This window comes from Anomaloglossus baeobatrachus, chromosome 1 (genome assembly GCF_048569485.1).
Source record: "Anomaloglossus baeobatrachus isolate aAnoBae1 chromosome 1, aAnoBae1.hap1, whole genome shotgun sequence".
NCBI classification, from domain to species: Eukaryota; Metazoa; Chordata; class Amphibia; order Anura; family Aromobatidae; genus Anomaloglossus; species Anomaloglossus baeobatrachus.
In genome coordinates this window covers 241,254,826-241,276,852 of record NC_134353.1, presented here as the reverse complement: position 1 = coordinate 241,276,852, position 22,027 = coordinate 241,254,826, and the positions used below count along the sequence as shown (strand labels likewise).

General features: G+C 47.4%; 2 protein-coding genes across 4 annotated transcripts in view; one reads left to right on the top strand and one right to left on the bottom strand.

The window, feature by feature from the left end:
- Window positions 1–22,027, bottom strand: part of SCLT1 (sodium channel and clathrin linker 1) — a 317,891-nt gene that overhangs the window by 238,571 nt on the left and 57,293 nt on the right. Inside the window, exon 1 of one of the 2 annotated variants that reach the window (XM_075348639.1) lies at window positions 599–799. The exons of the other annotated variant lie outside the window; for it this stretch is intronic. The gene's annotated coding sequence lies outside the window, so the exon portion shown is untranslated. Of the gene's footprint in view, window positions 1–598; window positions 800–22,027 lie in introns of those variants that run through there. 2 annotated transcript variants of the gene reach the window in all.
- The window catches only part of LOC142310874 (UPF0462 protein C4orf33 homolog), a 145,926-nt gene continuing 124,625 nt past the window's right edge, over window positions 727–22,027 (top strand). The window contains exon 1 of one of the 2 annotated variants that reach the window (XM_075348652.1): window positions 727–830. The gene's annotated coding sequence lies outside the window, so the exon portion shown is untranslated. The remainder of the gene's footprint in view (window positions 831–22,027) is intronic. The other variant, XM_075348660.1, reaches the window with a different exon arrangement.

Genomic DNA, 22,027 nt, shown 5'->3' with positions numbered 1-22,027 from the left:
GAAGCTGACCGTGCACGTCGTACAGATGGCATTGTATAACGCTTACGTGCTATCATGATGTGCAGGCCAGACGGTGTACTCAGGAGACATCGCACAAAAGGTTTTGCGGCCATTTCTTCTTGCTACCCTTGTGAAAATGAATTATTTTGGGGCTCAAGTAACCTTTTTGTGTGAATTTTTTCTCATTTTCACAGTTCAATGTTGTAAAATTAAGTGAAGCACCTGGCAGATCAAGGTGCTTATCAATCCTTTAGATATATTGCCTGAGGGGTCTAGCTTCCAAAATGGGGACATTTGTGGGGGAGCTCCAACCGCGATATGGCGGCCACCAGCTATTCTAGATAACTTTGTTCCTTCCCTTCCGTGCACCCAGACAGTAAACGTCCACCACATGAGAGGTATCTGTGCACTCAGGACAAATTGCACACAACATTGTAAGGTGCATTCTTTTTCCGTTAGCCTTGTGATAAACTATTTGGAGCTAAAATTGCACAGGAGACCTGCCCGGGGTGCACGGGGGGGGGGGGGCACCTGCCCGGAGGGGAACCTGCCCCGGGTGCACGGGAGGGGGAACCTGTACGGGGCACTGGCCACATACCTGGTGTGTACAGGGCTCTGACAGGCAATCCGGTAACTGAAAAGCTTTGGAGACCGGAAGAGCTCGGCTCCTTGGTAACCACAAGCTTCCCTGCATCAATAGCCAATCAAATCGGCTGTTTCGAAACAACCAATCACAGCGCTCCTCCTCCTCTGAGCGCTTCTGTTGTCTTATCAGAGCGAGGCTCCGTGATCATCAGCTGCTACTGTCGGCGACATAAGGCAGGTGTGAGGTGAGCGGCTGTGCCGTGATCGGACATTGTGCTCTGTGCCTGGTGCTGTGCTGCCAGCGTCACCATCCTGGGGAAGCCGGAAGTGGCGGAGCCTCATGGGGGAAGCTGCGGCTCTGAGAGCAGAGTCCCGGGGCGGCCGGTCACCGCTCCTGAGACGGGTCCTGGGGAGGCGGAAATGGATCAGCTCTGCCCTGTGTGCTGCACGTATATAGGACCCTCCCCTTCAGAATCACTGTATATATGACCCCGGGCTGTGTGTGTGTGTGACCCCAGACTGTGCCTGACCCCGGGCTGTGTGTGTGTGTGACCCCAGACTGTGCCTGACCCCGGGCTGTGTGTGTGTGTGACCCCAGACTGTGCCTGACCCCGGGCTGTGTGTGACCCCAGACTGTGCGTGACCCCGAGCTGTGTGTGTGCGTGACCCCGAGTTGTGTGTGTGCGTGACCCCAGACTGTGCCTGACCCCGGGCTGTGTGTGACCCCAGACTGTGCGTGACCCCGAGCTGTGTGTGTGCGCGTGACCCCGAGCTGTGTGTGTGCGTGACCCCGAGTTGTGTGTGTGCGTGACCCCGAGTTGTGTGTGTGCGTGACCCCGAGTTGTGTGTGTGCGTGACCCCGAGCTGTGTGTGTGCGTGACCCCGAGTTGTGTGTGTGCGTGACCCCGAGTTGTGTGTGTGCGTGACCCTGGGCTGTGTGTGTGTGTGTGACCCCAGTGCCTGACCCCGGGCTGTGTGCGTGACCCCCAGACTGTGCCTGACCCCGGGCTGTGTGTATAACCCCAGTGCCTGACCCCGGGCTGTGTGCGTGACCCCCAGACTGTGCCTGACCCCGGGCTGTGTGTATAACCCCAGTGCCTGACCCCGGGCTGTGTGCGTGACCCCCAGACTGTGCCTGACCCCGGGCTGTGTGTATAACCCCAGTGCCTGACCCCGGGCTGTGTGCGTGACCCCCAGACTGTGCCTGACCCCAGGCTGTGTGCGTGACCCCCAGACTGTGCCTGACCCCGGGCTGTGTGCGTGACCCCCAGACTGTGCCTGACCCCGGGCTGTGTGTGTGACCCCCAGACTGTGCCGTCACCCTTCGCAGGTCTGTCTGCTCCCTCCAGTGTGCGCCTGGTCGCTGACAGCCGGTAGCGGGGTGGTTGGTGCTGCCAGGTCAGACCTTCATTGTTCATACAGTGAGGAAAATAAGTACAGTATTTGATACACGGGTGACTTTGCAAGTTTCCCACCTACAGAGAATGGAGAGGTCTGTAGTTTATATTGTAGGTACACTTCACCTGTGACAGACTCCAAAATAAAAAATCCAGAAAATGACGTTGTATGATTTTCAAAATTTTCATTTTATTGCCTGAAATAAGTATTTTATCATCTTTCAACCAGCAACAATTCTGGCTCTCACAGACCTTTTTAATTTTTTTCTTTAAAGGGAACCTGTGACCAGATTTGCCCCTTTAAGCTGCGGCCACCACTGAGCTCTTGTATACAGTATTCTAAAATACTGTATAGAAGTTCCCTGGCCGCGCTGTAGAATGTAAAAACAGGATTGTTATACTCCCCTCGGGGGTGGTCGGATCTGATAGGTGTCACTGCTTTCAGGCGCCGTCCTCCTTCCCAGCTCCGTGTGGATGATGTCCTATGTCATTCACAGAGGCCTCCATTGCCTTCCTGCACATGTGCACTTTGATCTGTCCTGCTGAGGGCAGAGCAAAGTACTATGATGCGCAGGCACAAGGAAAGGTCAAAGACTGCCTGCCCATGCACACTACAGTACTGTGATCTGCCCTCTGCAGGCCACATCACAGTGCACATGCGCAGGACCACAATGGAGGCCTCTGTGAATGACGTGGGACGCATCATCCCCACAGGGCTGGGCAGGAGAAACGTGAGCGCACAAGATAGAAGAGACGCCAGACCGCCAGCAGCGGCAACCAGCAAATCGGACCACCCCCTAGGTGAGTAATTATAAGGCCCTGTGCGCACACTGCGTTTTTACCCGCGGTTTTGCTGCAAACTTCTTGAGAAAATGGTTGTACCTTTCTGCAGACATTCCCCAGCAAAACCTATGGAAAAAAAAATTAGCTGTGCACACTGCTTTTTTTTTTATTCTCAAGAAAATTCTTTCTGTAGATTTTCTTGAGAAAAATAATGAGCATGTCACTTCTTTTCCACAGGTAACTGCGTTATTCACTCCATTGACTGTAATGTAATCAGGGAATAACGCAGGTAGCAAATTCTGTGCGGTTCATTGCGTTTTCCTGCGGTATTTCGCGTTTTTCGGGACATAATGTTCATCACTGCCTGCGTTTTGCAGGGAAGTGATGTCATTATGACAGGAAAGGAAGCCGTGCAGAGAGTAAACACATATCACAGACAGACACACAGACATATAGAATGCACATAGAAATCAAACGTACATATAAAAATAAAAAAACGAAAAAAAAAAAGCATGGCTCCTCCGTATTTTTACCGTCCAGCCGAGGTAAACACAGAGCGGCGGCCCAGTATTCTCAGGCTGGGGAGGGCGAGGGCCGTGGTTAATGCCCCTCCCGCAGCCAAGAACATCAGCCCGCCTCTGCCCCGAGTATGTCGCATCCATTATGCAACAGTCCCGGAGTGTTACCGGCTCTTCCCAATTGCCGTGATGCGGTGGCAATCTGGGTAATAATGAGGTAATAACAGCGCATCGCTGCCACTAAGTCCTAGCTTAATCATGGCAGCGACTATTAGACAGTTTCCATGATTAACCTGCAAGTTAAGTGAATAAACACACACAGAAAATAAAATTTAAATAAAATAACAAAAAAGCCCCCTCTTTCACCACTTTATTAACCCCCCCCCCCCCAACACACAGCTCCGGCGTAATCCACAGAGGTCCCACAACGCTTGCATCCAGCCGTGTCTGACACATACTCCATGCAGCCTCGTAATGAGATTGCAGAGGTAACTACAGGTCATTTCTCACGGTCAGTAATGTGAACACACTACCGCTTGCGAGAACTGCAGTGTGTCCTCAAAGGGACTCTATTGATTTGATCTGTCCTCTATTGATTATCTATCTACACATCCATTATCTATCCATTCATCTATCTATTTATCTATCCATTATCTATCCATCTATCTATCTATTCATCATCTATCTATTCATCTATCCATCTATCTATCTATCCATCTATGTATCGATTATCTATTATCTATATTGCTGTTAAAGCATTAAGCGTTAAACGCACAAAAAACGCGGTAAAAACACATGAGTTTTCAGTGCGTTATTGGTGCGTTTTTTTAACACAGGTGCAATAATCCTTCACTCTCAAGAAATTTCTTAAGAAAAATCCTTTTTCCAGTGCGCACATAGCCTAAGGCCCTGTGCACACACTGCGGTTTTTACAGAGGTTTTGCTGCAGAAAATGTTCCTAACCTTGCTGCAGTCCTTCCCCAGCAAAACCTATGTTAAAATAAATTGCTGTGCGCGCAAAGGTTTTTCATCAACAGGTTTTGCTGCGGAATTTCCGCTGCGGAAAAGAATTGCACGTCACTTCTTTTCCACAGGTATCTGCGGTATTTTACCCCATTGACTGTAATGTAATCCTGAAATACCGCAGGGAATAACACGGGTAGCAAATTATGTGCGTTTAATTGCATTATTCCTGCAGTATTTCGTGTTTTTCGGGACATAGTGATCACCACTACCCTGCGTTTTGCAAGGAAGTGATGTCACTAGAAGAGGAATATGAAATTGATCAGACAGTAAACACACACAGATCACACTCACACACAGACACATACATGTTTCATACACAGACATAGAAATCAGGCAACATACATCCGGAGGGCTGGTATTTGGCCAGATACTGCTCCCCATGTAAAGTCTATGGGGACCAGAATCGGGCGCAAAGGGGTAGGAGCAAGCGCTTCATACTCACCGATCACCTGTCGGCTGTCACACTGCTCCCACGGCAGCTCTTTCATCTTCCCGAGCCGCCGCTCATTAATCTCATAACATATGCACTGCTTCCCTGCTCACCGGTGGCTGTGATTGGTTGCATTCAGACGATCCCCCACGCTGAGTGACAGCTGTCTCGCTGCAACCAATCACAGCCACCGGTGGGTGGGTCTATATCGTGCAGTACAATAAATAACTAATTAAAAAAAACGGCGTGCGGTCCCCTCCAATTTTGATACCAGCCAAGATAAAGCCACATGGCTGAAGGCTGGTATTCGCAGGATGGGGAGCCCCACGTTATGGTACGAGCCCCCCAGTCTAAAAATATCAGCCAGCAGCCACCCGGAATTGCCACATCCATTAGATGCGACAGTCCCAGGACTCTACCCAGCTCATCTCGACTGCCGTGATGCGGTGGAAATTGGGATAATAAGGAATTAATAGCAGCCCATAGCTGCCACTAAGTCCAAGGTTAGTAATGGCAGCGTCTATCACACGCCATGACTAATCTGCAAGTGAAAGTAAATAAACGCATACAACGAAAAATCCTTTATTTAAAATATAAACACAAAAAAGCCCCTTCTTTCACCACTTTATTAAAATCCCCAAATACCCCTCCAGGTCTGGCATAATCCACACGATGTCTCACATTGATCCAGCGGCGTCTGACACATAGCACTCAATGCAGCCCCGTGAACGAGACTTCAGGGGTAACTCCAGGTCATTTCTCACGGTCGGTGATTTCAACACATTACCGCTCGTGAGATCTATCTAGCTATCTATCCATTATCTATCTATCATCTATCTATTCCTCTATTCCTCTCTCCATTATCTATCTATCATCTATCTATTCCTCTATCCCTCTGTCTATTATCTATCATTCTATCAGAAGGAAATTACACTTTTTTTTTTTCCAATGTGCTTAATTGCATTGAATGCATTAAAGGGAACCCATCATCAGAAATTTAGCTTTAAACCTAAAAGATTCCCCCACGGGCTGCATTCTAACAATGTTCCTGTACTTTTTGTGCCCCCTTTGAAACCAAATTAAACACTTTATAAAGTTGTACCTTTTTGTCTGCCATTCTGGTAAATTCTCCATGGGGCGGGCTCTCTGGCGTCCGTTGATGGCCCTCCTGCAGATTGACGCCGTCCCCCATTGCTCCATTTCATATCTCAGGACGCCGCCCACTGCGCCCGAGGTCCCGTGCACGCGAGGACCGCTGGTGACGTGGTCGCAGGCACGAGACTATGGGCGGCGCTGTGATTGCACCACAGGATACGAGGAGACGCGGAGAGGATCTGAGCGACGTACACAGTAAAAAAAAAACATGTAAAATCAAACAAAGACACACATTGTCTTCTGAAAAGTGAAAAGCACTAAATGTTGTTTTTGGGGTTTTTTTTGTAACCTGTGCTGTGCTGCTCCGCTCCTCCCATCTATTTCCTGCTGCAGGGCATGATGGGAAGGAGGTGACGTCGGGTCATCTTTCCGCGCTTGCGCAGAACGCTGGAGGCAGAAGGGAGATCGCGGTCACGAGATTATGGACGGGCACTTGCGATGCAATCACAGCGCCGCCCATAGTCTCGTGCCTGCGACCACGTCACCAGCGGTCCTCGCGTGCACGGGACCTCTGGCGCAGTGGGCGGCATCCTGAGATATGAAATGGAGCAATGGGGGACGGCATCAATCTGCAGGAGGGACAGCAATGGACGCAAGAGAGCCCACCCACATGGAAAATTTACAAGAATGGCAGACAAAAAGGTACTTTATAAAGTGTTTAATTTGGTTTCAAAGGGGGCACAAAAAGTACAGGAACCTTGCTAGAATGCAGCCCACGAGCTGCAGAGGGGGAAACTTTTAGGTTTAAAGCTAAATTTCTGATGACAGGTTCCCTTTAAAACACATGTAGCAACCCGCGGTAATCTTTCAGACCCTGCGGAACTTTCTTAAGAAATTTCAATTTTCTAGTGAGCACAGGGCCTAAAGGTGTTTTTTTTTTTTTACATGCTACAGAGGGGCCTGGGCTCTTATACCGGTATGCAGCATTCTGGAATGCTGTATATAAGGGCTCACTGGTGGTGGCCACAGCTCACAGGGGACAAATCTGGTGACAGGTTCGCTTTAAGAAGCCCTCCTACTCTGCACTCATTATCTGTATTAATTGCACCTGTTTAAACCCGTTACCTGTATAAAACACACATGTCTACACAAGCAGTCATACGCCAACCTGTTCACCATGACTAAGACCAAATAGCTGTCTATGGACACCAGAGACAAAATTGCAGCTACGACACCCCTCCTCCCAGGGCCGGCAGCATCGCTCTACTCGTGCTGCCGCTGGCTTCCTATTACCCCGATCCACTGCCCCCAGGTAAGCTATATAACACTTATTAGACGCACTCCCAATTTTCTCCAATTTTGGGGGGAAGTGCATCTTATAATCTGAAAAGTGTGGTATTTGCTAAAATAGAAAAACAGAACTTAATATTTGGTACAGAAACCTTTGTTTGCAATTAGAGGTCAGACGTTTCCTGTAATTCTTGACCAATCCAATCCCTCCACATTATGCAGCAGAGATTTTGGCCTACTCCTCCAGACACGTGTTCTCCAGATCTTTTGGGTTTCAGGGCTGTCATTAGGCAACATTGAGTTTCAGCTCCCTTCAAAAATGTTCTATTGGGTTCAGGTCTGGAGATTGGCTAGGCCTCTCTAGGACCTTGGAATTCTTTTTCTGGAGCCACTTCTTAGTTGCCCTGGCTGTGTTTCAGATCATTGTCACGCTGGAAGATCCAGCCAATACCTACCTTCAATGCTCTTACTGAGGAAGGAAGTTGTTGGACAAAATCTCGAGACACATGACCCCATCCATCCTCCCTTCAGTACGTTGCAGTTGACATGCCCGCCCCAGGGCCGGGGGCACTCGAAAGCGGGCCGGACTAGTCCGGGGATGTCAGCGGTGGCGGGGGTCCGGCTCCATGACCCTGGCGGTGTCTCAATAATAAAGGGGAGATGATGATGATGGGAGTTATAGTTAATATAAAGTAAAATTTGTGAAGCCATCTGTGTTTTTTGCGGCTATGGGGCCGCAGCTGCTGGACGGGACTCCTGGCGCTGGTGTTGTGGTAGCTGAGGTGTTTCTTGCTCCCCACAGGTGGAGCGGTACCCCAGGACGACCATTAGGAAGGTGTCTGATGGAAATGAATGGGGCGCAGGAAAAGGCAGACGACACAAGGCTTTGCAGTCAAGATGTCTGTTCCACAACTGCAGCTGACCGGTTTCCCCGTGGTGTGCCAGGATTCACTGTTGTAGGCCTCCGCTGATCCCGAACAGGTCAAGAGTCAGTACCAGTGCACCCCTCAATGTGTCCCTCCTGGCCATCTCTCTAGTGCTGACCTTTACTGGACTGTCCTGCACCTCCGCCACCGAGCCCTGACTAAAGGGTGGCTGACCGTGGTCCTTTTGAAGCCTCCCTTGCAGAGAATGGGTGGCAGGTTGTGCCCTCGGGTGCCTACAGCAATCACCCGGGCCGTCGGATTGCTAAAAGAAATGTCTCTCTTCCTTTTGGCTGGGGACCATCCCCGTTATTGCGGCCAGATTCCACCACTCCGGTATTCTTGGTGGAACAAGCCTACGGAGGCCTCTCGCACGTCCGTGGCACTCTGGAACCCTTATCTCGGTGTCACCTGGGTCTAGCCGGACCCCAGGGTCATCACCATGAACCACAGTCTTACTCATCCTTCTGACTGGAGTCCTTCTCACTGGCTGACTCCTGTCAACTGTCACTTCTCTATGACTGAAAAGCTCCCTCTGACCAGACCTGGCTGGATCAGACTGGTTCTTTAACTACCTCACTGACTCCTCCCACACTCCCTCTGCCAGGCTCCACCCCTCCAGGACAGTGAATGGGACTTAAGGCTCCATAACCAGTTATAATGGTCGCTGCTTCTCAGCATTTATGGAGTACCTGCCTTAAACCCTGACCCATTGTGTGACCTAACAATTGGTTTGTGCAGGTTTTGTCTGTCAACCGGTAGATGACCCCCTTCTTACCAGGATGGGATACCACACCTCTGGCTGAGGTGCAGTACCTCTGTGGCGACAGAAGCCTCATGGACCCCAGACAGTCATCTTGTCCTCTTTGCAGAAAAGCACCACCAAAGTATGATGTTTCCACTCCTATGCTTTACTTTTGGGATGGTGTTCTTGCGGTTGTACTCATCCTTCTTCCTCCAAACACAGCAAGTGGTGTTGATACCAAAAAGTTATATTTGTGTCTCATTTTACCTCATAACCTTCTACCATGCCTCCTCTGGATCATCGAAATGGTCATTGGCGAGCTACAAGCGGGCCTGGACATGAGCTGGGGAACCTTGTGTGCCCTGGAGGATTTTAATCCTTGATGGCGTAGTGTGTTATTAATGGCAGTGTTTGAGACTATTATCCTAGCTCTATTAAGGTCATTGACCAGGTCGTCCCGTGTAGTTCTGGGCTGATTCCTGACTTTTCTCAGAATCATCCTTACCCCATGAGGCAAGATCTTGCATGGAGCCTCAGACTGAGTAAGATCGACCTTCATCCTGTGTTTCTTCAAACTTCTAATAATTGCACCAACAGTTGTTGCCTTCTCACCAAGCTGCTTGCCTATTGTCCTGTAGCCCATCCCAGTCTTGTGCAGGTCTATAATTTTGTCCTTGATGTTCTTAAACAGTTCTTTAGTCTTGGCCATGTAGGAGTGTGATTGATTGAGTGTGTGGACAGATGTCTTTTATACAGGTAGCAAGTACAGACAGGTGCAATTAATACAGGTAATGAGGGCAGAGTGAGAGGGCTTCTTAGGCTACTTTCACACATCAGTTTTCTGCATTCAGGCACAATCCTTTTTTTTCCTGATCCAAAGGATCCGGCAAAAAAATGTAAAACCGGATCCGGTTTTTAACGGATCCGTTATGCCGGATGCATACTACTAAACTGGATCTGGTGGATACGGTTTGCATCCGGTTTGTCCTTTTTTTTTGAAGGATCAGCTTTTTTAATTAATTTGGTGCATGCGCAGTTTACAAAAACGGATCCGGTAGCCGCATCCATTTTTTACCGCATTGCGCCGGATCCGGCGTCCATAGGCTTTCATTGTAAAGCACGCCGTATCGCGCCGGATCCGGCGCGATGCGTTTTTTTTGCCGGACAAAAAAACGTTGCAAGACACGTTGCCTCCGGACGCCGCTTTGATAAATTTTGCCGCATCCGGAAAAAAACCGGATGCAACGCAAAGCCATCAGGTACAATCCGGTAACAATGCAAATCTATGGGGTTAAAACGGATGCGGTACCGGATCAGTTTAACCCGTTTTTTTCCGGATTGTACCTGATGGGAAAAAAACTGATGTGTGAAAGTAGCCTTAAAGAAAAAATAACAGGTCTGTGAGAGCCAGAATTCTTGCTGGTTGGTAGGTGATCAAATACTTATTTCATGCAATAAAATGTAAATTAATAATTATTTAAAAATCATATGTGTGATTTTCTGGATTTCTTTGGGGGGGGGGGTCTGTCTGTCACAGTTGAAGTGTACCTACAATAAAAATTACAGACCTCTCCACTTTTTGTAGGTGGGAATTGCAAAATTGCCAGTGTATCAAATACTTATTTTCCCCACTGCAGTAAATGAAAGGGCTTGTAAAAAACAGCAACTTTATAAGCCTCTTATTAAAAATCCTGTCCCTTCTCAAGGATGGAGGGCTGTTTTATTCTCTAAACTACATCTCATCGTCTGGGCTGCCAGCCTCTCTGTAGTCGGAGTGGCTAGTTACCTAGATTAGGTCCGCCACTAATCAGACCGGCTTCAGTCCTGCGCTCCACTGATGCTTCAGTCTTGGGCTCCACTGATACTGCAGTCCTGCGCTCCACTGATGCTTCAGTCCTGCGCTCCACTGATGCTTCAGTCCTGCGCTCCACTGATGGTTTAGTCCTGCGCTCCACTGATGCTTCAGTCCTGCGCTCCACTGATGCTTCAGTCCTGCGCTCCACTGATGCTTCAGTCCTGCGCTCCACTGATGCTTCAGTCCTGCGCTCCACTGATGCTTCAGTCCTGCGCTCCACTGATGCTTCAGTCCTGCGCTCCACTGATGCTTCAGTCCTGCGCTCCACTGATGCTTCAGTCCTGCGCTCCACTGATGCTTCAGTCCTGCGCTCCACTGATGCTTCAGTCCTGCGCTCCACTGATGCTTCAGTCCTGCGCTCCACAGATGCTTCAGTCCTGCGCTCCACAGATGCTTCAGTCCTGCGCTCCACTGATGCTTCAGTCCTGCTCTCCACTGATGCTTCAGTCCTGCGCTCCACTGATGCTTCAGTCCTGCGCTCCACTGATGCTTCAGTCCTGCGCTCCACTGATGCGCCAGTCCTGCGCTCCACTGATGCGCCAGTCCTGCGCTCCACTGATGCGCCAGTCCTGCGCTCCACTGATGCGCCAGTCCTGCGCTCCACTGATGCGCCAGTCCTGTGCTCCACTGATGCTGCAGAGGCAAAGCGACCTGTGCTAGCAGCATGGGAGAGCCCTCGGTGTGGACCAGGGTCGTGATCGTGCCGCTTGTCAGAAGGAGTGCACCACCCCGGCAACCGGCTGAGGATCAGTGCCTTTGTGAATAAACCATATGAGAACAACCTTTTAACATGCAAACTAGTTTGTGGCTACATGCACCCGTTGAATATTAGGTGAGTTTTTAAATCAAATCCAAAACCAGGAGTGGGTGATACAGATGTGGTGATGTGTTTCTATTGTACGTTTCCTCTGATTGTCCTACTTCTGGTTTTGGCTACAAATACTGAGGTAAAAACTCATCAAATACTCATTGAGTGCACGTGGCCTGAGTGGTCTCCCGCTTTGAATAAGGCTTAAGCCACACGGCATGAAAATCGGTGCGAGTGGAGTGCGATAAAACATCGCATTCCACTCGGACCAATATTGGCCTATGTGTCAGCAGCCATGAGCGATTATTTTCTCAGCCCTAATCGGACCGAGAAAACAATTGCAGCATGCTGTGACTGTAATGGGAGACACTTTCTCTCGCACCCATTCAAGTCTATGGGGCGAGAGAAAAATTGCACTGCACTCGCAGGGCGAGAATGGCAATAGCCGGCTACCGTGGAGAAACGGAAATAAATCCCGCCCCTCCTCAGTGCCGACCCACAGCTGTGGTCCGCTTGCACGGTCGGACCTCAGTCGCAGTGACACTCTCATGACACTCGGCTCTGCTGTACTGCCAGCGTGAGCCAAGTGTCATGCGAGGATATCGCAGTAATCCCAGTGTGGCCCCGGCCTAACAGACGGAGCAGGAACTCACCCTCCTCGATCCAGTTCAGTCTCCCCTCTGCTGCACGGGTCTCTGTTGTGGCAGAAGGGGTGAAGTCTCATAATCAGCGTACAGCACCACTGCAGCCAATCACTAAGTTGCGCTGCTGTGCTTGTGGTAAGCAGCATGTGCCGCTGAGCTCAGTGTTTGGCTGCAGCGGTGGACGACTAACTGCTCTGTTACTTTAGAGGGTTTGGGATCCACCACTTCCTGAAAGTTGAAAACCCCTTTAATGCCAAACTTTGAGTACAATCTACGCTTCTACCGTGTATAAAATCTTTAAATGAGCTTATACAGTCAGGGCCAGAAATATTTGGACAGTGACACAAGTTTTGTTATTTTAGCTGTTTACAAAAACATGTTCAGAAATACAATTATATATATAATATGGGCTGAAAGTGCACACTCCCAGCTGCAATATGAGAGTTTTCACATCCAAATCGGAGAAAGGGTTTAGGAATCATAGCTCTGCAATGCATAGCCTCCTCTTTTTCAAGGGACCAAAAGTAATTGGACAAGGGACTCTAAGGGCTGCAATTAACTCTGAAGGCGTCTCCCTCGTTAACCTGTAATCAATGAAGTAGTTAAAAGGTCTGGTGTTGATTACAGGTGTGTGGTTTTGCATTTGGAAGCTGTTGCTGTGACCAGACAACATGCGGTCTAAGGAACTCTCAATTGAGGTGAAGCAGAACATCCTGAGGCTGAAAAAAAAGAAAAAATGCATCAGAGAGATAGCAGACATGCTTGGAGTAGCAAAATCAACAGTCGGGTACATTCTGAGAAAAAAGGAATTGACTGGTGTGCTTGGGAACTCAAAAAGGCCTGGGCGTCCACGGATGACAACAGTGGTGGATGATCGCCGCATACTTTCTTTGGTGAAGAAGAACCCGTTCACAACATCAACTGAAGTCCAGAACACTCTCAGTGAAGTAGGTGTATCTGTCTCTAAGTCAACAGTAAAGAGAAGACTCCATTAAAGTAAATACAAAGGGTTCACATCTAGATGCAAACCATTCATCAATTCCAAAAATAGACAGGCCAGAGTTAAATTTGCTGAAAAACACCTCATGAAGCCAGCTCAGTTCTGGAAAAGTATTCTATGGACAGATGAGACAAAGATCAACCTGTACCAGAATGATGGGAAGAAAAAAGTTTGGAGAAGAAGGGGAACGGCACATGATCCAAGGCACACCACATCCTCTGTAAAACATGGTGGAGGCAACGTGATGGCATGGGCATGCATGGCTTTCAATGGCACTGGGTCACTTGTGTTTATTGATGACATAACAGCAGACAAGAGTAGCCGGATGAATTCTGAAGTGTACCGGGATATACTTTCAGCCCAGATTCAGCCAAATGCCGCAAAGTTGATCGGACGGCGCTTCATAGTACAGATGGACAATGACCCCAAGCATACAGCCAAAGCTACCCAGGAGTTTATGAGTGCAAAAAAGTGGAACATTCTGCAATGGCCAAGTCAATCACCAGATCTTAACCCAATTGAGCATGCATTTCACTTGCTCAAATCCAGACTTAAGACGGAAAGACCCACGAACAAGCAAGACCTGAAGGCTGCGGCTGTAAAGGCCTGGCAACGCATTAAGAAGGAGGAAACCCAGCGTTTGGTGATGTCCATGGGTTCCAGACTTAAGGCAGTGATTGCCTCCAAAGGATTCGCAACAAAATATTGAAAATAAAAATATTTTGTTTGGGTTTGGTTTATTTGTCCAATTACTTTTGACCTCCTAAAATGTGGAGTGTTTGTAAAGAAATGTGTACAATTCCTACAATTTCTATCAGATATTTTTGTTCAAACCTTCAAATTAAACGTTACAATCTGCACTTGAATTCTGTTGTAGAGGTTTCATTTCAAATCCAATGTGGTGGCATGCAGAGCCCAACTCGTGAAAATTGTGTCACTGTCCAAATATTTCTGGACCTAACTGTACCTAGTACAAAATGTATTTCATGTGCGCAGTGGAGCAGGAGGATTGTATTCGCATCTAAAGGTCATTCAGGAGGCATAATAATGCACAGAATCAACTCTTATACAATGAGCTGCAATTCTCCAGAGCTTTGTAGTGAGAGGCAGGCTGGTAATGAGATCCGGGGTGCGGACCCCACAGCACAGATTAGGCTGCGTTCACACTAGTGTATTGTCTCTGCTGTTTATGGCAAAACGCATAACACGGACAGCACATGCACTGATGGTATTTAGTTGGGCTCTTCACATGAGCAGTTTTTTTTGTTTTGTTTTGTTTTTTTCAGACCGAATCTGCGTCTATTCAGTATTTCAGTTAAGACTTGCCTATTTAAGACTTAAGGCCCTGTCACACGCAGCGATCTCGCTAGCGAGCGTACCCGCCCCCGTCGTTTGTGCGTCACGGGCAAATGGCTGCCCGTAGCGCACAATATCATTAGGAGCCATCACACGTACTTACCTGCCTAGCGACGTCGCTGTTGCCGGCGAACCGCCTCCTTTCTAAGGGGGCGTTTCGTGCGGCATCACAGCGCGTCACTAAGTGGCCGCCTAATAGAAGCGGAGATAAGCGGGATGTAACATCCCGCCCACCTCCTTCCTTCCTCGTTGCCGGCGGCCGTAGGTAAGCTGCAGTTCGTCGTTCCCGAGGTGTCACACGTAGCGATGTGTGCTGCCGCAGGAACAACGAACAACCTCCGTCCTGCAACAATCAACGATTTTTTTACAAAGAACGACGTGTCAACGATCAACGATAAGGTGAGTATTTTTGATCGTTAACGGCCGTTCGTTGCTGTCACACGCAACGACGTCGCAAACGACGCCGGATGTGCGTCACGGACTCCGTGACCTTGGCGATATATCGTTAGATACGTCGTTGCGTGTAACGGGGCCTTTAAGGGTGCGCCGAAAAAATGTGATCCTATACAGAAAAAGACGCTGAGCTGGGTTATTAATGGCACTGTATGTGATCATGTACATATAAATGTAGATGTATAAAAATAGATGGCACACAGACAAAATCCCAGTTTTGCACATGATATTTTTTTTTTTCCATATGCTCATGTGAGCTTAGCCTTAAAGGGGTATTTCCATCTCCAAGAGCCTATCCTAATATATAGTAGGTGTAGAACTAGTCAGGCCAATGAGAAATGTAGTATAGTTCTCCTGATTAGCTATGTCTCTTACCTCTTGTGCAGGGCACTACAGTAGCTTAGGTATCTATGGTTACGACCACACAGTGACCAATAATTAGTTGCCAGTGGTCGTAACCATGGGTACCTAAGCTATTGTAATGCCCTGCAAATTAGGAAAGCGATAGTGATGAACGAGCACTACCATGCTCGGGTACTTGGTACTCTTTAAGAGCAGTTGAATGCTCAAATGGGAGCAACTCGAGCACCCAAGTATAACAGAAGTCAATGGGAGAGTCGAGCATTTTTCCAGAAAAATGCTAGAGTTCCCCATTGACTTCCATTATAATCGGGTACTTGAGTGGCGCCCATCCGAGCATCCAACAGCTCATAAGGAGTACCAAGAACCCAAGCATGGTAGTGCTCGCTCATCACTAGTGAGCACCATAGCTAATCAGGAGAATTACTACATTTCTAATTAAAGGTATTTGCTATTATTATTATTATTATTATTATTATTATTATTCCTACTATATTTTGGGATAAGATATTGGAGATGGGAATATCTCTTTAAAGAAACATTCCGGAACCCCCTGGGAATTTTACTTTTATTTCTATTCATGGGCAATCGCTATTTCAGGTACCAGAATATCGCAAATGATGAAAACAGAATGAAATGTGCCAGATGCATTCTCCAGAGGGAAGGCAGGAACTCCTATCACAGCTGATGATGATGATTACACAGCTCTGCCACGGAGATATTTATGATATATTAGCTCATTTATGAGTGGTTTTTTTATTTTGTTTTTTTTCTATTGTATTGCTGGCTCTTATGATTGGTCAGCATCATACAGGGGGAAGAAGAACACACCCTCAAAGAAATCTGATTACACCCATTTAGACTGAACAAAAGTTAATTCAATCATACTTTGGTAATATCTTGGCAACCGAGGAGCAAAATAAATTAACAAAAGTAAAAAATAAATGTTTTATTCAGCTCTGCAGCCACTATTGCATTGTGTGTCAAGAACCCGGAGAAATTACAGTCACCACTGGCAGCACTGAGAGCGGCGGCTGTAAGCAGACCCCAGCACTGATTGACAGCCTGCTCTACAGTACAGAGTCAGCTGTCAGTCAGTGGTGGGGCGTGGTTACGGCCGCTGTTATCAGTGCTGTGAGAGGGGTCCGTAATTGCTCCTGGCACGCCTGCATGACTGAAAGCCGACAGCTCCCAGGAGAAATAAAGCTAATTTTCTCTTGGCTGCCACACTTTAAGTATTGCGACCAGCCACCTTCAGAACGCTATTAACTTGCAGATTAACCTCATATCTGTAGGTTCTCTTTAAAGAAAACCTCTGCAATAAAATAATGTAGTTAAAGATGTATCGGAGCTGAGGTCATTACAGAGGCAGCTTAGGATTGCTGATAACTGATTTGTAGGGGTTGTCTGGAGGTGTTCTAGTCCTGTCTTATATTACTTTTTTTGCCCTGAAAAATGTGCTAGGGCTTATTTTTGGGTATGGCTTATTATCGGGGAAACATTGGTTTGGGGTTAAGTCTACCCCCCCCCCAAAAAAAAAGGCCTCCCCCAGGAGAATCATACCAGGCCCCGGACGTCTGCGCCAATCCCAGGTCCTCAGCAGGCATTCCCTGCAGGCCACTGTTCTCTACACAGCAGTCGTTCCTCAGCTTCCGGCTGGCAGTCACACACACACACGTCAGACATGCATGCATACATACATACACATTCGTTAATACCGCACTGCTTCCAGCAGATGGGGGAACCGGGGATGTTGTGAATGTGATGACCTGCGGTGGAGCGCATCGATGGGTTCCCCCTCAGGTCCTCGCGTTCCACAGCATCCCAGGTCACAGGAGCAGTACAATATCACCAGATATGTGTGCACGTTCCACCGCAGGTCCTCGTGTTGCACAGCGTCCTGGTCTGGTGAGTAGGTTTGCGGGGTTGGTCTCCTATCTTTTGAGGGTGTTTGTTTTATTTAATGAATTGTCCTGCTGTATTCTTTAACTTTTTTAGCTGTATGGACATTTCATTATTGAACCGCCACTAGGGCTTATTTTCAGTGTAGGGCTCATATTTAAGCCTTACTCCAAAAATTTCTGCTAGGGCTTATTTTCGGGGGAACATGGTAACAGTGACAAGGGGGCGGCTAATAAGTATGTTTAACTCCTTCATGACATTCGTCATACATTTATGGCACAGTTGGAGGTGCTTTCCTGCAAACCATGGGACACCGCACCTCACAGAGGAACAAAAAACTATAGTTGGCATGAGTAGAAGATTTCATCCAGCTTAAATAGGAGGGGAGCAGATGTGATTGACCTCCCCACCACATGTGATCAAAGGCACCAAACAAGCAGACTAGCGGATATGAACTCCCGCTAGCCTGCCAATGAGTCAGCACACAGCAGGTCGACGCCTGAGTCTGCCTGTGTTGATGCCAGACACCAGAGAAACCATTGTCAGAATCTGCAATGTGAACAGAGCCCGACGACGCAGTGACAGACGGCGAAGTTTGTACAAAACTGTGTGCCAGCATTAGAATAACACTTGGCTCACGCTCGCAGCAGAGTCTGAGCCAAGTGTCATGAGCATATCGCATTCGATTCTCTCGAGTCACATACGATGCTATATCCTAGTGTGACCCTGGCCTAAAAGGTACTTTACACTCTGCGATATCGGTATCGGTTGTGCGACACAGGCAAATCGCTGCCCGTGGCGCATAACATTGCTTACACCCATCACACGGACTTACCTTCCCTGCGACGGACTTACCTTCCCCTTTCTAATGGGGCGGTTCGTGCGTCACAGCGACATCATGCGGCAGCCGAGGGGCGTAGATGAGCAGGCGGAAGATCCCGCCCACCTCCTTCCTTCCTTCTTTTTCTGTGGACACAGGTAGGAGATGTTCGTCGTTCCTGCGGTGTCACACGTAGTGATGTGTGGTGCCGCAGGAACGACGAACAACATCGTATCTACAGCAGCAACGATATTAAGGAAAGGAGCGACGTGTCAACGATCAACGATTTTTGACACTTTTGCGATCATTGATCGTCGCTCCTTGGTGTCATACGCTGCGATGTCGCTAAAGGCGCCGGATGTGCGTCACTAACGACATGACCCCGACAATATATCATTAGCGATGTCGGAGCGTGCAAAGCCCCCTTTAGACACCGGTCAGTGTAGATTTGAAGATTCAGTATTGTAATAAACTGTCTGGATGCTTTGATAAATTTAGAAAGATGAATCTACAGAAATGATGACAAGCATAGCAAGTATACATTTTTGATAGCCAGAAGGCCACACGACCCAAATCAGGTGCAGAAAAACATCAACACCAAAAAATCCTGCACTGCATTCTTCATAAAATCAGAACCTTCTAGAAGTATACTAAAAGTGCCTGGAGAGTTTGCTTACGCATTTTGGACGTAATCTAGGTTTTTAGTCATCATTAGTGTTGAGCGAGAAGTTAACTATTCGTACTCGCTATGCTGTTAGTGAGTACTGTCTGCTACTCACATATTTGTTACGAGTAGCGGGCGCAATGTAAGTCAATGGGAAATACTCGCTAAGTAGCAAGTAACCTGAAAATGTAGTTTTCGTGCGAGTAGCGAATAGTATGGCTTTCAGGTTACTCGCTACTTAGAGAGTATTTCCCATTGACTTACATTGCGCCTGCTACTCGTAACGAATATGTGAGTACCGAACAGTACTCGCTAACACCATAGCAAGTACGAATAGTCAACTATTCACTCAACACTAGTCATCATAGCATGATGAGGCTTGAAATGCGTAGGGGGCTTTTTTAATGTGTTTTAAGGTCCTTCAATTCAATGTTTTGTTTTTAGGACATTTTGATTGGAAATTAGGAAATTATTGTGACACATGTAGCAACCAAGAATGATATGTATGGTTAATTGTTACCAGTATTGCAGAGATTCTCTACTATGAATTTCTATCGCACTTGTATCTTCATCTCTAGTCATGGAGTGATGAAAAGCATTGATAGTGGGTCCAGTAGAGGAACACGAGGCAATCATTACAAGGGCGATCCTCAGCCATGGAGCACTGGTGCCTCTAGGTGCAGAGGCCATCAATAGGCCATCTTTACCCACTCAGTATTTCTGCATTTTACCTTGAAACCACTCACAGTAAAGCTGTGAAAATCTCAAATATTTGACAGATCCCAAGAACATTAATGCCCCTACCGTCTACTGTTTAGCTAAGTATGCTCATGTAAATTCACTGTGACATTTCTCCCTGACCTTTCCCATCATAATATAGAGATTTCGATGTTAGCATAAGCACGTCTCGGCACGAAATTAAACAAAGGAATTCTTTACTTCCCTCTTTGCTATATCACTTTCTACTAATATTTATCCATCCATCATTCATGAACTACAGTACTTGCTTAAATCCATGATTTTATATTCTTCTCAGCCAGAGACGACTTTGTAGAATCAAACTAACCAGTGGCAGCACAGCCCTGGCATGACAATGAGCCGGACCGCTCCAATATGCCTTCACTTCAGCCAAGCTTCCTTCAGGCTCATGTAATGAGTATGTGTGTATTTGTGCATGTATATGTAATATAAGCCGGGTTCAGACTACGACATCCCTGTTCAGGGCTTTTTAATGGTTTAGTCTGAATCCCACCAAAATAGGGCTCAGATGTGCCCCCCTACACAGACACATTGACTACAATTAGACATACGGTATGTTATCCAGGACTTTTTTTATTTATTTTTTTTTTCTTGTTGGGCTAACAACTCATAGGCAAATAATTGCTTGTTCTGCCCAGCGCCTATCTCTGCCGGCTTAGAGCGGTCACGTACTGCTGCCAGCGATTCTGTTGCTTCAGTTGACCTCATGTCAACAGAGCAACTCTTCCTCTTCTTGTCTGCTCTATGTACCAGCGTCATTGCCGTCATCATGCTGATTTACAGCCGACTCCTCGCAGTTAAGGTCAAGTCACACATAACGAGATCGTTACTATGTCACAGTTTCCGGATCGTTGGTGAGATGTCACACAGTCATTTTCCCAACGACTTTAGTAACGATGCAGGGACCTGTATAACGATCTCGTTGGTCATTGGGACCCTGTCACACAGCAGCTATGTAACAACTCTGACCTCGAATAGGGGCGTAGTGTTTGACGCTGTAAGCCACGTAGGCGTGCATATGCGTCGCCTTTTCCACACCCTTTCGTTCCGATTGGTGGCCAATACTGCGTTCTGATTAGGCGGCCGGCCTAGAAGGCAACTGTGTATCACTTCATACTTTGTCCCTTTTTGAGCCTTGCTTTGAGGATAGAACCTGCGACTCCACCCGGATTCATTCATACTTTGTTCCCGGTTGCTTGCTGGCTTTTCGGAACAAAGCTGCATCTGCACCCGGATTCATCCCTCCTTCGTTCCCGAGTGTTTACTTACTGTTCTCAGCGCCAACCAATCGGTGCAGAGGGGGCGTTGGAAAGGTGACACAACTACATGCCTACGTGTCACACTTTAAAGTTCTCATCTAGGTTGTTAACGAGATCGTTGGTAGGTGTCAAACATACAAATCCATCCTGCCCAGCCGGACTCCAACGAGCGAAAAATGGCCCAGGACATTCATCAACGACCAACAATCTCACAGCAGGGGGCGGATCGTTGGTACGTGTCAAACATAACGAGATCGCTGGTGAAGTCGTGAAGAAACTGACGTAGCAACAATGTCGTTAGCGATCTCGTTATGTGTGAAGTGGCCTATAGTGAAGAGAAGTCACTGCTCTGTCAATGGGACATCACCAGAAGCCACAGAAGCAAGCCATGGCTGCTTTAATCCGGTAGATCAGCGCCGAGCAGAACAACCCAAACACAAGTTAGCAACTACTATACCTGCCTGAGAGTTCTTAATCGAATAATAAGATACAAAACTGCCAAATCACCCCAATAATCTTTCAACCCTGTTTTACCTTCTTTTATGTGGTGTATTTTTTTTGTTTGTTTTTTAAGCCTTTCACAAAAGCGCCTTATTCATACTTGTCAATGGGGTTTTTAATATTCGCTGCAGGAACGATCCCAATAAGACGTGTATAATATAGTCACACCAATTTCTTATACATTCGTGTAAACCGACACGCATACTTGTTGAGATTACATCATAACCTGTAATAAATTAATAGTATATGGTAATTTTCACAAGATTCAGCAGTGTGATCCATTGGAAATTGCACACAACTTATTTTGGACAGCAATGTAGATGTCCTCAACTTTTAAAGGGGTCCAAGAAGCTGACCAAACCCCGGCAGCACATATCAGACATGGGATAAGCATACCAAAATTTAGTAAGGCTACTTTCACTCTACGTTTTTACTTACGTTCAGTGGTCCCGTTGAGACATCTGTCCGAACCGCGCCTTTCCTACACAGCAAAACGTGTTTCAGATGCATGCGCCGACCGGGCCATTGACTATAATGGAGCAGATGGAGTCAGCATGTACGTTTTGCGGGATAGGAGAGGCGCGGTTCGGACGGATGCCCCGACGGGACCACTGAACGTAAGTAAAAACGCAGTGTGAAAGGGGCCTAAAGTAACCAGTGCACTATAAAGTGCCAGCAGTGCAGAGTGGCTATCCCATGTAGGTTATTGTACTTTACTCATTCTATGACTACGCCGACCACAGATAACATAGATGTGCTTCTCTAGTAGTATGTAACTTGCCAGCAGCAGTGCTGTTCATCATCCTTTTTACTTTGTATTAATGGTTATGTGCACTTGTTTAAATAAATATTTG